The sequence below is a fragment of the Anas platyrhynchos genome, chromosome 9, assembly GCF_047663525.1.
Source record: "Anas platyrhynchos isolate ZD024472 breed Pekin duck chromosome 9, IASCAAS_PekinDuck_T2T, whole genome shotgun sequence".
Taxonomy (NCBI): domain Eukaryota; kingdom Metazoa; phylum Chordata; class Aves; order Anseriformes; family Anatidae; genus Anas; species Anas platyrhynchos.
In genome coordinates, this window is record NC_092595.1 from 23,353,411 (window position 1) to 23,366,590 (window position 13,180).

At 42.7% G+C, this 13,180-nt stretch overlaps 1 long non-coding RNA gene across 12 annotated transcripts in view; it reads left to right on the top strand.

The window, feature by feature from the left end:
- Window positions 1-12,584, top strand: part of LOC106020393 (uncharacterized) — a 43,499-nt gene extending 30,915 nt beyond the window's left edge. For 4 of the 12 annotated variants that reach the window (XR_005267950.2, XR_005267954.2, XR_005267952.2 and 1 more), the window contains 2 exons: window positions 2,335-6,217; window positions 6,300-7,191. This is a non-coding gene — a long non-coding RNA (uncharacterized lncRNA). Of the gene's footprint in view, window positions 1-79; window positions 6,218-6,299; window positions 7,192-8,482 lie in introns of those variants that run through there. The other 8 variants (XR_005267942.2, XR_005267946.2, XR_005267943.2 and 5 more) reach the window with 5 other exon arrangements.
- Window positions 12,585-13,180: the final 596 nt, after the last annotated feature.

Consider the following 13,180-nt stretch of genomic DNA (forward strand, 5'->3'; position numbering starts at 1 on the left):
CTTTCACCTCCCTTTGAAGTTAACAGAATGGCAGAATGTGCATGTTAGAGTATTTCTCTTACTTCATTCCCCAAAACAGTGCTTCCTGGGAGCTTTCCAAAGCCAATCAGTTGCTACTTTGGAATTCAGGACAGTAGCTGGACACAAGCCAGTTCTTCTATTAAATATCAACAGCATCACCACCTGAAGCTACCACGAACAGGACAGAACCAAGCGGAAAATGCCACTAACTCATCTATGGATTTTTGCCCTGCACTACTTTTGGCTGGCTGCAGTAATCACATAATCATCCATTCAAATCAGGATTGGCAAGAAAGAAACACCAAGTAAAATGCAGCTAGGAGTAGAGAGGAATGCAAAGTTCCAAGTGACTGTCCTCCTTTTGAGGTTTGTTGCTGGTTTTCTATTTTACTCCTGAAATAACTTTACTGTTGCTTTGAAACCTCTGATGCTGTTACAGCTGAGGTATTAATCAGCAGTTTACTTGTTAATGTCCTGGTTTGGGCCAACAGCGGAAACACTGGCTGGCTTGTTTCATACAAAGGTTCTAAAGAAAGCGCTCTGGGCTGGTGAGCACAGAGCACTTTATTTTGCTTTTGGAGAGCAGTGAAGATTTCCTTTTGATGTACAACTGTTTCCATCACAGATTTGATACAGTGCCTCCAGCATACAAAACTGCATCCATGATTATGGAAATAAAGGCATAGGATGGGAATAAGGCTCCTGCAACACATTTGAATGAGTTAATTACAATCCTTCCACCACCATCATTGTCCAGTAGCAAAACCCTGCATTTGCTGTTTAACTGGACACAGATTTAGGGCAATAAATATTGAGTTGTCATAGGAGATTCTGTATGATTTGCAGAAAATCATACAGAAAAAAGTTTTATTCTTTCCTTCTCTTTTCTTCACACCACCTACAGTAAAGAAGTAATGGAACAATTACTTTCATTCCTCTACTGTTTTGTCACATCTTGCAGAACAAAGCAAAGTGAATGAAGATCTCATGCTAGAGCACATTTCCTGCTGCCTTTCATCAATGCTATCAGACATTGCCCTCCACACACTGCTCACCACCATTTCTCAGGGTGAAGAACCCCAGCCTTTCCATCCAAAGCTGGTGCTTCATATATATACTCTAAGGACTTAAGACATTCAGCTGTTTCTCCTCCCTGCTGCCAGAGGAGAGGCAGGGACTGCCTGCACAGCACAGCCCTCACCAGTTCCCAAGGGTCTTCACAAGACCTCTATAACAGCAGCCACTTCCAAAATGAGAGCAAGCAGTTGTTTGCAGAAGCAGGGGCTTCACACCAGAAGGACTTGTCGTAAAAAACGCCTGATGTCTGACAGCCAGGCAGAGCTTTCCGAGCCTGCACCCCGCAGTGTGCAGCCAGCCTTCTCTGGAGGAAGCACAGGGCTACCTGGGGGACATCGGAGCCTGCTGAGAGCTGCTGGCATGCCTAGGATATTTCTGAGACAGACCAGTGTCTAGGGAAAAAAACTCTGCCTGCTGTAGTGTTTTGCTGAATTTTCTGCTTCTCATGTTAGGAAATATCTGAGACTATGGAGTCTCCATCCAGACAAACATTAGGAGCAAAATACCCAGACATAGCTGACAAAAGTCAAGCCCAAGCATTTAAACAGGAGCACCTCCTAAAGCACCAGTGGCTGCCCTTACGCTACTGCAGCTGCATATTCAGAAATCAGACATTTCAGACGTAGGTGATGAACAAAGGGCTCAAAAGTTTAAGGGTCACTGGGGAAGGGAGACAGGCCGAGAGATCTCTGAAGGCACTCACATGTCAAAGTTAAAGACGGAAAAATGCTACTCATCCAGGTCACGAGTCTTGGAATAACTCAGACTTATTATCTTACTTTTACAGTGTCTGCAGATGTTATTCTGACTACTTGGTTCTGTTTTGTTGTTGTTGTTGTTTTGTCTTTAAGAAATCAGATCACATCTACTGTAAGAATTTAAATTATCTATGTGTCTAATTTGTATTTCTTGTATGTGTTTTGCTGCGAAAAATGGATTACGCATTCAAGACTCACCAGAGTGGCTGCAGAGTTTAATGAAGGCACAACTGATATGCTGGCTGCAAATGCCAGCTGGTTTCCACACTAAAAGATGAGCTGAGATGAAAAAAATGCTTTTCCTGAGCTCATACCTATCTTGAAGTGGTTGCGAAAAGGCAGCTCCAACATGGTCTTAGGAAAGTGGGCAGATGAGTATCAAAGACATTCTCCTGTTCTGATTAGTGCCTGTTAGTAAAGGACAATTAAAAATATGAAATATAACCTAAATAATATTTGCACACAAAAATTATTTCAGACTTGTGGACAGACAGTGGGATGAAATAGGCTTTGTATGCAGATGTCACAAAGGTACAACAGAAATGCTCTGAAAGGTGGGTGACCCTTACGGTATGTAGGTCATTTATTGAATGGGATTAAAAACTGAACTGGACTCAAAGATAAAATAGGGAAAAAATGGGCAAGAGAGGGCAGAAATCCAACAGAAGCAAACCGTTGATACATTATGTATCACTGACAGCAGTGGAGGAGCTGCTAAACTCCTAACCTGGGGTTTAATGGTTCCTATTTATCACGCAAGACACAGGTGGTCTGAGCGAGGAAGAGGTGCATTAATAATTCTGACGACATTCAAGAGAGCACACAATTGCTGAAAGTTTGCAAAGAAAGCCCCTGAAAAGGCAATATGCAGGGATGGGGGCTGTAACTATGCACCGACCCTCATCCAGCTCCTGGGGATGCTCAGGTCCTGGCTGGAGGCAGAGCAGGACTGGGAGCCCCCGGCACAGCCCTGGAGTGCAAGGACCTCCAGCTGGCACCCTCACGCTGCTCTGGCCTTTGTGGGGCAGCTAACCCAAGAGGAAGAAGAAAACTGCGTGCTTGCGTCCTCTCCTCCAGCATTTACCATCCCCCTCTAGGTCATTTCAGCCCCAAATGTCAAACTAATTAGGGAAAAACAAAATCTGATTAGAATCCCCAAGCTGAGATGGCAGCCTCATCAAATGTCTGGTGATTCTTTCTCTGTCAGTAATTTGTTTTCTTTTTTGTTCTTGTTTTTCCTCTCTTTGGTTTGAGCTGTCTTCAGGAGGGAAAACAAGCCCTCTCTGAGGATGTTTCTGAGGTATTACCTTTAATGGGCCAGTATTCACATTTGTGTGTTTGTTTACATTAAAAGGAACCTGATCTTGTTAAAAAAGCTAATTTATGCTGGCGATAAAATTCTAACTAAACCCCTCAACTCTTCGGATATTTTCCTAACTAAACCTCTTAACTCTTTGGATATTTATCTACCATTGTGTTGAATTCAGTATGTAATTTCTGCAGTGTGCCACCAGTGATGTATCCAGGTTGTAATCTCTGCAGGAGAAGCTTCTGTATGTTTTCACCGATGATACTGAAGGCCATCAGAAAATAACAGATAATCTTACTAATAATGCCAGCACCAGTTTCTTGATTGTATCATGATCCATTCCTAGGAAATTCTTAGGTAACTACATGTAACTTTTTTTTTTTTTTCTTTTTCACTTATGTAGAAATATCCATCCTGCAGGCTCTAATCCAGTTAAATGTTTTGGTGGTGGTGGTGGTGGTGTTTTCCCAGTCATAGAGGCATCCAAAGAATAAGACAGTCTATCCAGGAATGTATGTACATTATAAGCACTGCACATTCACGTCTTTGTTCCTAACTTTTTCAGAAAGATGTTTTTGATAAGAATTTAAGGCAGCAGCAATCTAATTTACACACATAGCTAAGCTGCAGAAATAATGGCCGTGTAGTCAGCTATGCAGCATGACAGTTTCCTGTCTCACAAAATTCATCCATCTCACCTGCTGTAAATGCTTAAATCCCCATCTCTCAAAAACATTCCTGACTTGGTGTCGCTGATCTGTTGTATACAAAGGCTCACTGTCTGCCTTCATGGCCCATCAAATGTGAAGGTACCTTACCAGTACAACTGAAAAGAAAACATACAAACAAACAAACACAGCACCATACCAGTGCTGCGTAATCCTGCTCTAGCAGGTTCCTCAATGGGACGGGTGTGAAATGACCATGGAACTGGAGGCTATTGGCATCGAGAGCATTCAGCTAAATGAATAAAATCATCATCTCTCATTAAGTCAGCAGTATTTGCAATAAATAATACTGATAGAGACCAAAATGTCAGGGATATGCTACATTTTGCTATATTTTCTATGCAATGCTTGAAAAAAATATTGTTTCAATTCAATAATGGTTCACTGAGGAACGTATTGGATATGTTGATCTGTGCGACAATAGATTGAGCTGCAGTCATCTGATTTCTTTGTGCACATTTCAGAAGTGCATCAGCAGCTGAAGGGTATATGGAATTTGTAGGTGACTGCCTTGGTACCAGCAGTAATGTGGGATATATTGTCTGCTGTCGTTCATTAAGCCACACATTTGAACAATAGAAAGTAACTGAAGACAATTAGTGGAATAAAATACATAAAGGGATATTAAAATAGTTTTGAGGCAGAAAGGCAGTATGTCAGTGTTAGTGAGAAGACTGCTAGGAAAACAGAGCAAATATAATTAAGCATCACTTTGCTGTCAAGAGTTCAAGTTCAGCTAGCAGAAGGAATTGTTATGACAAATTGTGATGAGGACACATCTGGGAATGGTGCTGGAAAACAGGACCTAGCGCCAATTACAGTCTGTGCCATGAGCTAATGTCAGACATCACTGCAGCTTCTTGTGGTGGTCTCCAAAACATTCTAGCAAAATGCCCTCTGTGAGCCCCAGGGTTCAGCATCAGTGCAGGCTAGAAAGTGGGGCCTCTGTCTGTCCAAACACCTCAAAATATTTTAAAAATCTGTCTTCCCCTTGTCTTGGAAGAAAACTCTCCATCAAATAATTTTTGGATACACACATAAAATGCGCATTACATCTTTCCAGTTGTGACCTTGCTTTTATCATAAGAAAATGAGTTATGTGAGCCCTGACCCATCAGTTGTTTTAATCATGCCCTCTGTTTTCCACATTATCATCTATAAGGGATCAGGTTCCTAGGATACCATACATATATTCATTTAATCATTAAACTATCACAGAAAACCTAATGCTGGCTGTGCTGTGCAGCCACAATACTGGGTGTGGAATGACATTAAAAGACATACAGGGGCATAACTGCATGCTGTTCTGTTTACAGCAGTTAGAGTCATTGAGCTTTATTGGTAAAGATAAAACAGAACTGTTCATAAATGATCCTGCTAAATCAGGTAATGAGCAGCAGAGTCAAAGTGAAGCGTCTATTTCCTAAAGTCAGCTGAAGTCCCGCAGGTGGGCACCACAGGCACTGATACCAGCAGCAGGCAGGGCTCGTCACCCCTGAGATGCCTCTTCATGGCTGCCAGGGGCTCTTCAACTGCATAGGTGCATCTGGGGCTTTTGTCTCACATCTGTCCCTGCACTGGCAGAATGATTTTGCAAGGTTTGGAAGCTTCCATGTAACCTTATCCACAAAGTGGGCTACCAGCTTCCTCAAATTTGTATATTGTACCCCTTGATATTTAGGAGTAGTCAACTGGAGACACTTGTTAAGCAGAGAGTTTGACATGCCCAGTACCACACAGCTCCTTGACACAGCCCTACGTGGTAGTACAAAACCATGGGTTATGCTTGGAAAACATTAATCCAAAGAGAAAAGACACACCGCTGAGTGCCACAGGAGTACAGCAACCCTGTCTGCCTGTTCTCACACCCTGCCTCTCGGCTGTCCCAGCTCCGTGGCTGCAGCTGAGGAAGAGCAGGCTGAGGCAGCTGCAAAGCTTCAGCACGCACACAAGTTGCCAGTGCTCCTTTCCCCTTCTGTTTAACTGCAGGATGCATAGTTGCGTGGTGAGAAAGTGGGATGTTAATCTAGCTACTTTTGCAGAAGAATGAGTGCAGTTTTCCAACAAACATTTTAACATCCACATTTTTTTAGCCACCACATGACCACTACTCAGGCATGAGTCTCAGAAATATTATTTCACTAATGTTTAAGAGCAAAGCCAGAGGGACCACAGACACTGTGTTTTTCAGGAGTGCACACAGCATAAGGAAACACGCAGCTGGGATGCAGAAGACAACTCCACTGTGCTTCTGGGCAGGGCTGAAGGATGCAGGGGCTCTGCCGAGCTATACATAACAGTTGTTGCCTCTAGATCTACTTCAGGTAAGCCCCAGGGGAGATCAAGAGCCAGCACACCAGAGAGAGTGCTAACCAAAGGCTAATTCCTACCCTGAAATGCTTTCAGCTTAGATGGTGGAAGCAAGCAGCACATCCTGAAGCATTGCTGTCCTTGGCAGTCAGTGCAGAACTGCAACATAGGAGAGATGATGGTGACCTCTTCTTTGCAACATGGGAAGGCCGAACTGGGACTCGTGGGAGAGAAATTCTGTGACAAAGCTGAAAGTCACACCTGCACCTCTGAAGTCTCACCCTGCAGACTGAAGCAGCCAACCTCACTGTCAGATTTCCACGAGCAAGGGAAGCCACAGCCCCACGGTAGGGCAGCTGACGGTTTTGATGCTCACACCTCTTCATTTATTTTCAAAAACTGAAATTGCCATCAGGAAGAAATTAGCATTGAGAAGAGAAAAAGGATCATGTGCCCTCCATCACCTTCTAGAACCTGAATAAAACTTTTTTTTTTCCTTTTTAAACTACCCTGTCATTAGTGTTCCCTGTAGATTTAATGCTAAATGTTTATTAAATTCAGTGATCAGGACCTGATCCTTAAACCAGACACAAACATCCCTTTTATTTATACAAGACCTTGAATAACATTAGCCAAATTCCCTGTTTTCTGATATAATTCAGCTGACTTAGTAGGAGTCACCCTTTATAGCAACATCAATGAGAGAAGAGCCAGGTTCAACACTTATTTTCCATCCACACCAGAAGTTAACTCACAGCTTTATTCCCTAAATCTGCTGAAAGCGTTGTTGATGGCAGTACATGAACAAAGGCTCCTTCACTTGCTGTGTTGTGTACGTTGTTGTTGTTAAACAAACATGCCCATGTTAACTTCAGCCTCATGGTAAACACAAGAAAAACATTCATCCTGGGATCTGGAATATCGGGCAGATACTCGTTAAAAAAGGGACGTGTTTTAACCATAAATAAATAAAAAAATAAAAAAATAATAACAACAGTAATAATAATAATAATTAATAATAATAATAAAAGAAAACACCACTCCAAAACCAACAAGAAAAAAACAAACAAACACCACTGGAAACCCGGGGTAGATAAATACCCACGATTATAAACCTTAAAAAAAGAAAATACACTTAATATGTCCTGCCTGGTATGTCTTGAGTCATGGATAAGAGGATTTAACATTCTTTTTACTCTATCCACTTTTAATAGGAAAATCCAGGTGCAGATGTGGGCTTGATTCCAGTGCCAAGCTGCCTGCTCTGTTTAATAAAGAGTTTAATGCAATTTAATCCAAAGAAGCAAAGAGCCCTAAGACACCAGCACTAGAGTCAGAATCCTAATTAATTTTCTGTTGGTCACAGTTGTCACAGAGATTCCCCTGCTTGTGCTTCTGCTAATATGGTTTAAAAAAAAAAATCCAATAAACTCTGTTTGCACTCAGTCACAACTCCTAGGGAAATGATTAATATTTATATAAGAAAATAGAATATTACCAACCAGAATTATTCAGTTATCTCCCCTTCCCCTTGCTCCATCCCTCCCCATGAGATTTTCCTGTCATTAGTGATGGGATAAGCATAAATGCATGGAAATACCTCTGACAGAGCCTGCCTTGCCTGATTTTGGTGCTTTGGAAAGGGAAGCAGAAGCAGCTCTTTTCCCCTCTGCCAGCAAGGCTGCAGGGAGGCAGGCACGGGAGCCTCTCCACCATACAAAGAGGAATGATTTCTGGCCTGTGAAGATGACCAGGTCCTTTGATTTTAGTGGGCTTGTGACACCATTTTGCAGGATGCCATTGGTGTGCCCTCAGCCAGGGGAAGGCATTAACAGAAAAGCCATTAATTACTGTACCTTCAACCCCCTGCAACCACTGTGCGTTTGTACAGACAAATGTACACCATAAAGAACTGCCTGCTCAAAAGGCAGGCTTACAGAGACCCAAACAATGCATCCAAATTCAATACACTCAATGCAAATGAAGAAACAAACACCCACATTTTTTGACCTGTAGCCATAGTATTCCTTTTGTAACATGATGACACCATATTGGGTTGCTTTATTTCCTCCTGATTCAAAAGCCAAATGGTATTTGCTGAAAATCTATTTTTTTCTGAACTTAATAAAATTTCCTTCTGACTATAGAAATAAAGCTTTTCTTCTGAGATGAAATAATAAACATTTGAAAATTTAAGCAAACTGAGCCCTGTTGAGATGCTTTGAGGTTAATATAGATTGCTTTTTTTTTTTTTTTTTTTTTTTCCCCACAAATCACAGATTGTAATAAATGTCAGAAGTACAGCATGTTATATGAGGAATTTGTCATTAAGCAGCCTGGGATAAATACAACACGTCCAGTTCAGTGGAAACAGTTTCATTGCATTGCTTGGTCTCACCTTCATCGTTTTCACCTCCTTTTAAAGCTACCCGAAGCAAAGTGAGTTCCAATGAGAACACAAGCACTGATCAAGTACATCTGTTCCTGTCCAGGGGAAATGGATTTTATAGCATTCCAGACCATGCACAAAGCATGAGGAAGACAGCATATGTAATGGATGCTGTAGGAGCTGGAGAAAGAAGCTACAGCAGTGGCGGTCCTGCTGCCCATGCCTGTGGCTCTTCTGTGCCACAGGGCTGTGGAGGCTCAGCAATGATCTGCATTTGGAAACTTTCAGCTCTTGACTTTGCTCCATCCTCTGCCCTCTGACTTCCCAGAAAGCAGAAAGCTTCCCAGAAAACAGAAAGCTCCTGCACAGGCCGATGGACTATTACTAGTGCCTCCTGTCCTGAGGAATTTGGCAAGAAAATTAAGAGTATTGCAACCTGTTTTCAAAAGAAGCCGTTTAGAGGAAGAACCTCTAACGAAGCACAAAACCAATACTCTTCCAACTGGGTTCCACTATAGCAGCAAGGGAGGGTATCAAAATTTTCTCTTTCCTCACTTTTCTGTTGTTATCTATGTATAGTAAATTACACAGTTAATAATAATAACAATAATAATAACAATAACAACAATAATAATAATAATAAAATTCACAAATGTTGCTGGTATTTTATTTGTATAATGCACGTGATGACCAGCGTTTGGAGTGCTACAGATCCCATACAGGAAACTAAATTATTCTTCAGATTATTTGAAGGACAGTGGCGTTGTTCACCAGACAGCATGCCTGCAGGTGATCTCTGTGGAGACACGAGTCCTCTCGGCCCGGAGCTCACAACCACCTGCACGGGTCTGTGGCGACACACCGTGACTACCCATGGGCAAGGAGCGAGGCCAGAGCAGCGGGCCTGGCTGGGCCTCCTCGTGCAGCCTGCAGCATGGGCTGTGGCCAAGGCGGGGAACAAGGAGCCTCCAATACCACTTTTCTCCTCCTCTTTGCAGGCTGAATAATAAATGTTGCTAAGGAAGTCCCGTGACTGGGAAAAAGTCTCTCACAGCTCCTGCTTTTGCCATCATCACTTGGGATATTTAATCTTGCAGCAGCACATGAGGGCTGGTTGGTGCCACAGGGGCCAGCACCATCCCCACCAGTGGCAGCTCCAGCTCCGAAATGTGATGAGCAGGGTGAGACAAGCCCATCACAACAGAAAGCTGAAGGCAAAAAAGGCCAAGCTCTCATAGTGATAAGCGGTTTCCAGGTTGCAGTTCCTGCATATACTGATTTTTCTCAGCAGGAAACAGAATTTTCCCCATATTTCCACTGTAGCGAAAAAGTGACTCTCTCTCTTCATCAGCGATAATGTACATGTCAGAGTTGAAAAAGTCAGGTCAATAGTTATTAGCTTCTTGAAACATTATGTCTTGAAATATGAGGGCTTTGGTTTCAGTACACATGCACAGGCTGCCACTGGGGAATGTGGGAGATCAGACTGGGCCCTCCAGGCCTGGCCCACCGCAGGAACTGCTGCAAGACGGGGTGAGGGAAGGGCTGCAGTCTCTGGGGCGAGATGTGGTCCCTGTGTTTTTTCAGGACAGAATACAGGGCGTTCTTACAAAATTATTTGGAACAATTTTGTCTCTGCCCCAGAAACTTGCTTTCACTCATTCACTTGTAGCCCAATCATCCCTTCATCACATTCACCATTAAGACTTGTGTAAAGGGTGCTGCAGGAAGCTAAAAGAAAGGAAAAATAAATAACATGCATAGGGTTTGAAAAAAAAAATAATGATATTGTTTCTTTGCTACAGAGAAGCCATACTAGTGCTTCCTACCAAGAACAGCTTACAGGCTTATCACGGGTCAGAGATGGTTTCATCGACATGTTGCTGCTCCCTCTGCCATGCTCTGACCTTGGGCAGGTAATTTATCTGGTCGGTGCACCAGTTTTCCCTTCTGCTGAATGGGGGAATTGAATTTTACCTTATAGGGGCATGCTGCGAACCTGCAGAGTTTTAAGGCTGACAGGAGCAGAACTAATAAAAGGAGAAGGTACAGGGCCCTCAGGCAGACAGCTCTGGGTGCGTGTCGCTGGTCTCTGCCCTCACAATGCATTTTATAAACACAAGCAGAAGGCATTCAGAAAAGAGAAAGTCTTAGTAAAAATTAAACGCGAGATTAGCTACTATTCAAAGTCATAAAATTAAATTTAAGAGTTCTAAATTATGAGAGCTTTCAAATTGAAATGCTGCACAATTAGCTCAGAGCAGAAATAAAAAAACATTTATAGCCAGCTCCCTCCTGCTTCCAGTTGGCAGCCGCAGTCACTGCGATGATTGTCCAAGCTTCAGCACGCTCCGCTCGGGAGCCTTGCAGCACCTCAGCAGGTCCCTGCGGGATTGTACCCACAATGTGGCCATGCCACCGTGCCACCGTGCCACCATGCCACTCTGCCATCAAGCCACTGTGCCACCAGCACTCCCCTGCCCCAGCAGCAGCAGCCCCTGCCTTGTGCCCTGGCTTCCCCCAGTCCACCCACATCCTCCAAGTGGATTTTTTGGGAGGAAGGTGAAGTGGTGATTAGGGGTTTCAGTTGGTTGGGTGGGTGTTTTCACTATTAAAGGGTAAAAATGGATAAATATTACAATATTTTTCTCTCTGTTATTTTTTTCTATAAACACTAATTCACAAAATCTGGACTTTTGGCATCCCAGAGGGGTGAAGCGCGTGGCCTGATGAGGGGGAGAGCAGCAAAGGGAGGCTGCAGGCTGCCAAACAGCATGCAGAGCAGGTACTGAGCCTGCCACTTTCACACTGTAGTTCATATGGCACAGGCCCTCGAGGGGTTGCTGGTCGTGGCCATTTTGGCTGTGCAGAATCACCAGCCCCTGCTGCTTTCCACTCTCCTGGTCATCCTGCTCCTCTGGGATCGCTGGTGACCAAATGGTCTCTCTGAAACTCCATGTCCCAGACATTTATTTGTGGCAGTTCCTTGAGCAGCTTTGCTTGCCAGATACTCTTTGTGTCAGTTAGGCCTTTGGCTGCCTGATATGCTGGAAAATTCACATTTTTCTACTCCTTTTCTATTGCTTTTGAGTTGTATTTATTCAAGATGAAAGCCAGATGTTATATTAATGAGAACTGCCTTTCCTAAAGGGAAACATTCATCAGTGCAGAAGCAGACGTTGTAGCTTTGCTGTGAATTACTTAAATTCCTCCTTTTTTCTTTTGAACAGGAAATCCAAGAAGATGTATCTGAAAGCAATAGTATTGTGTCTGCAGAATAAAAGCCATTTGCCCTAATCCCTTTAAAAGCTGCTAATAGGGATTTAAATGTACCGAAGTTTAAATATGTTTAAATTTGAAGGCAAGACAAATATGAACCTAAAATGTATTGGGGAGGAGGGGGAGGAGAGGAAAAAAAAAAAAAAAAGAAAGAAAGAAAGAAAAAAAAAAAAGGAATGCTTGGATATTTTACATAGCAAATACATTTCAGATACAACAGAGATTACTATTATCAAACCAGATGTCTTTGTCTTTTTTTTTTTTTTTTTTATTCCTGGTGTCCATTGATTTTCCTACCGAGCCTCTCCTCCTAAAGGCAGGACCATGGCACATGGACTCTAAATGCCTTGTTACTTCATGCTGAAATAAAACCATTCTACAAAACGGCTCCTCCAGTGTTTCTGTGGCCAGGCATGCAGGGCGGGATGGTGCAGAGTGGTTCAGCACTGTATTGTCCATATGAAGCGGGGCTCACCCCATCAGGACCCCAACTGGGTCTGGCAGCTGTGGATGCACTGCCCACAGCCTGGTCTGCAGCTTCCTCGTGGCAGCCAGCGGTGAGAAGCGTCCCTTCAGGAGGGTAACTGCCTTAAGCACAGACCAGAATGCCCAAGCTTCTCCCACACCCAGGTTAACACCTTAGAAATATCCTTCCAAGTATAAATTGTAACCCTTAATATGAAATAAGTAAGGTATATATCAAAGATCGCTAATATCACATGTTCTTAAAAATGATCATAATCATAATAACTCCTCAGGCTTTGGAAAAAAAATGTTGTCGATCTAATGCAATTCTCTGTTTGTACAGAATTTTATATCCTTATTATTAAATATTTCCATTATGCTATTGCTGGTATATTTTAAGAAGTAATATAATCTGTTGTAATATAAAGAAGAGTAACAGCATAGCTATTTTGCAAAATACGTTCCAGCTGAACGAGCTAATTAGCTTTTAATAATGAGACTCAGCCAATGGATTTACAAAGCAAGCTACTGGGGCTTAATGATTTCAAAAGCTATCACATTTACAAGTTAATGTACCGTAAATTATTTATGAGCATCTTATAAATAAGTGCAATAAGTTATTTCCAAGAGTAGTGTTGCCTTAAAATAAGGTTCTTCTGAAAAGTGCCCACAGAAATAGAGCTTTGTGTGATCCCATATTTACTGTCTCTGATGCTATTTTCAGATGCAATTTTATAAGTTTGGAAGCAGAAGATCATTTACCAGCCCAGATTTCCTTCAGTCCACATCTCTGCTAAGCCCTGACAATCCCCAGGGTTTGGGAGAAAGCAGAGGCATCCAAAGC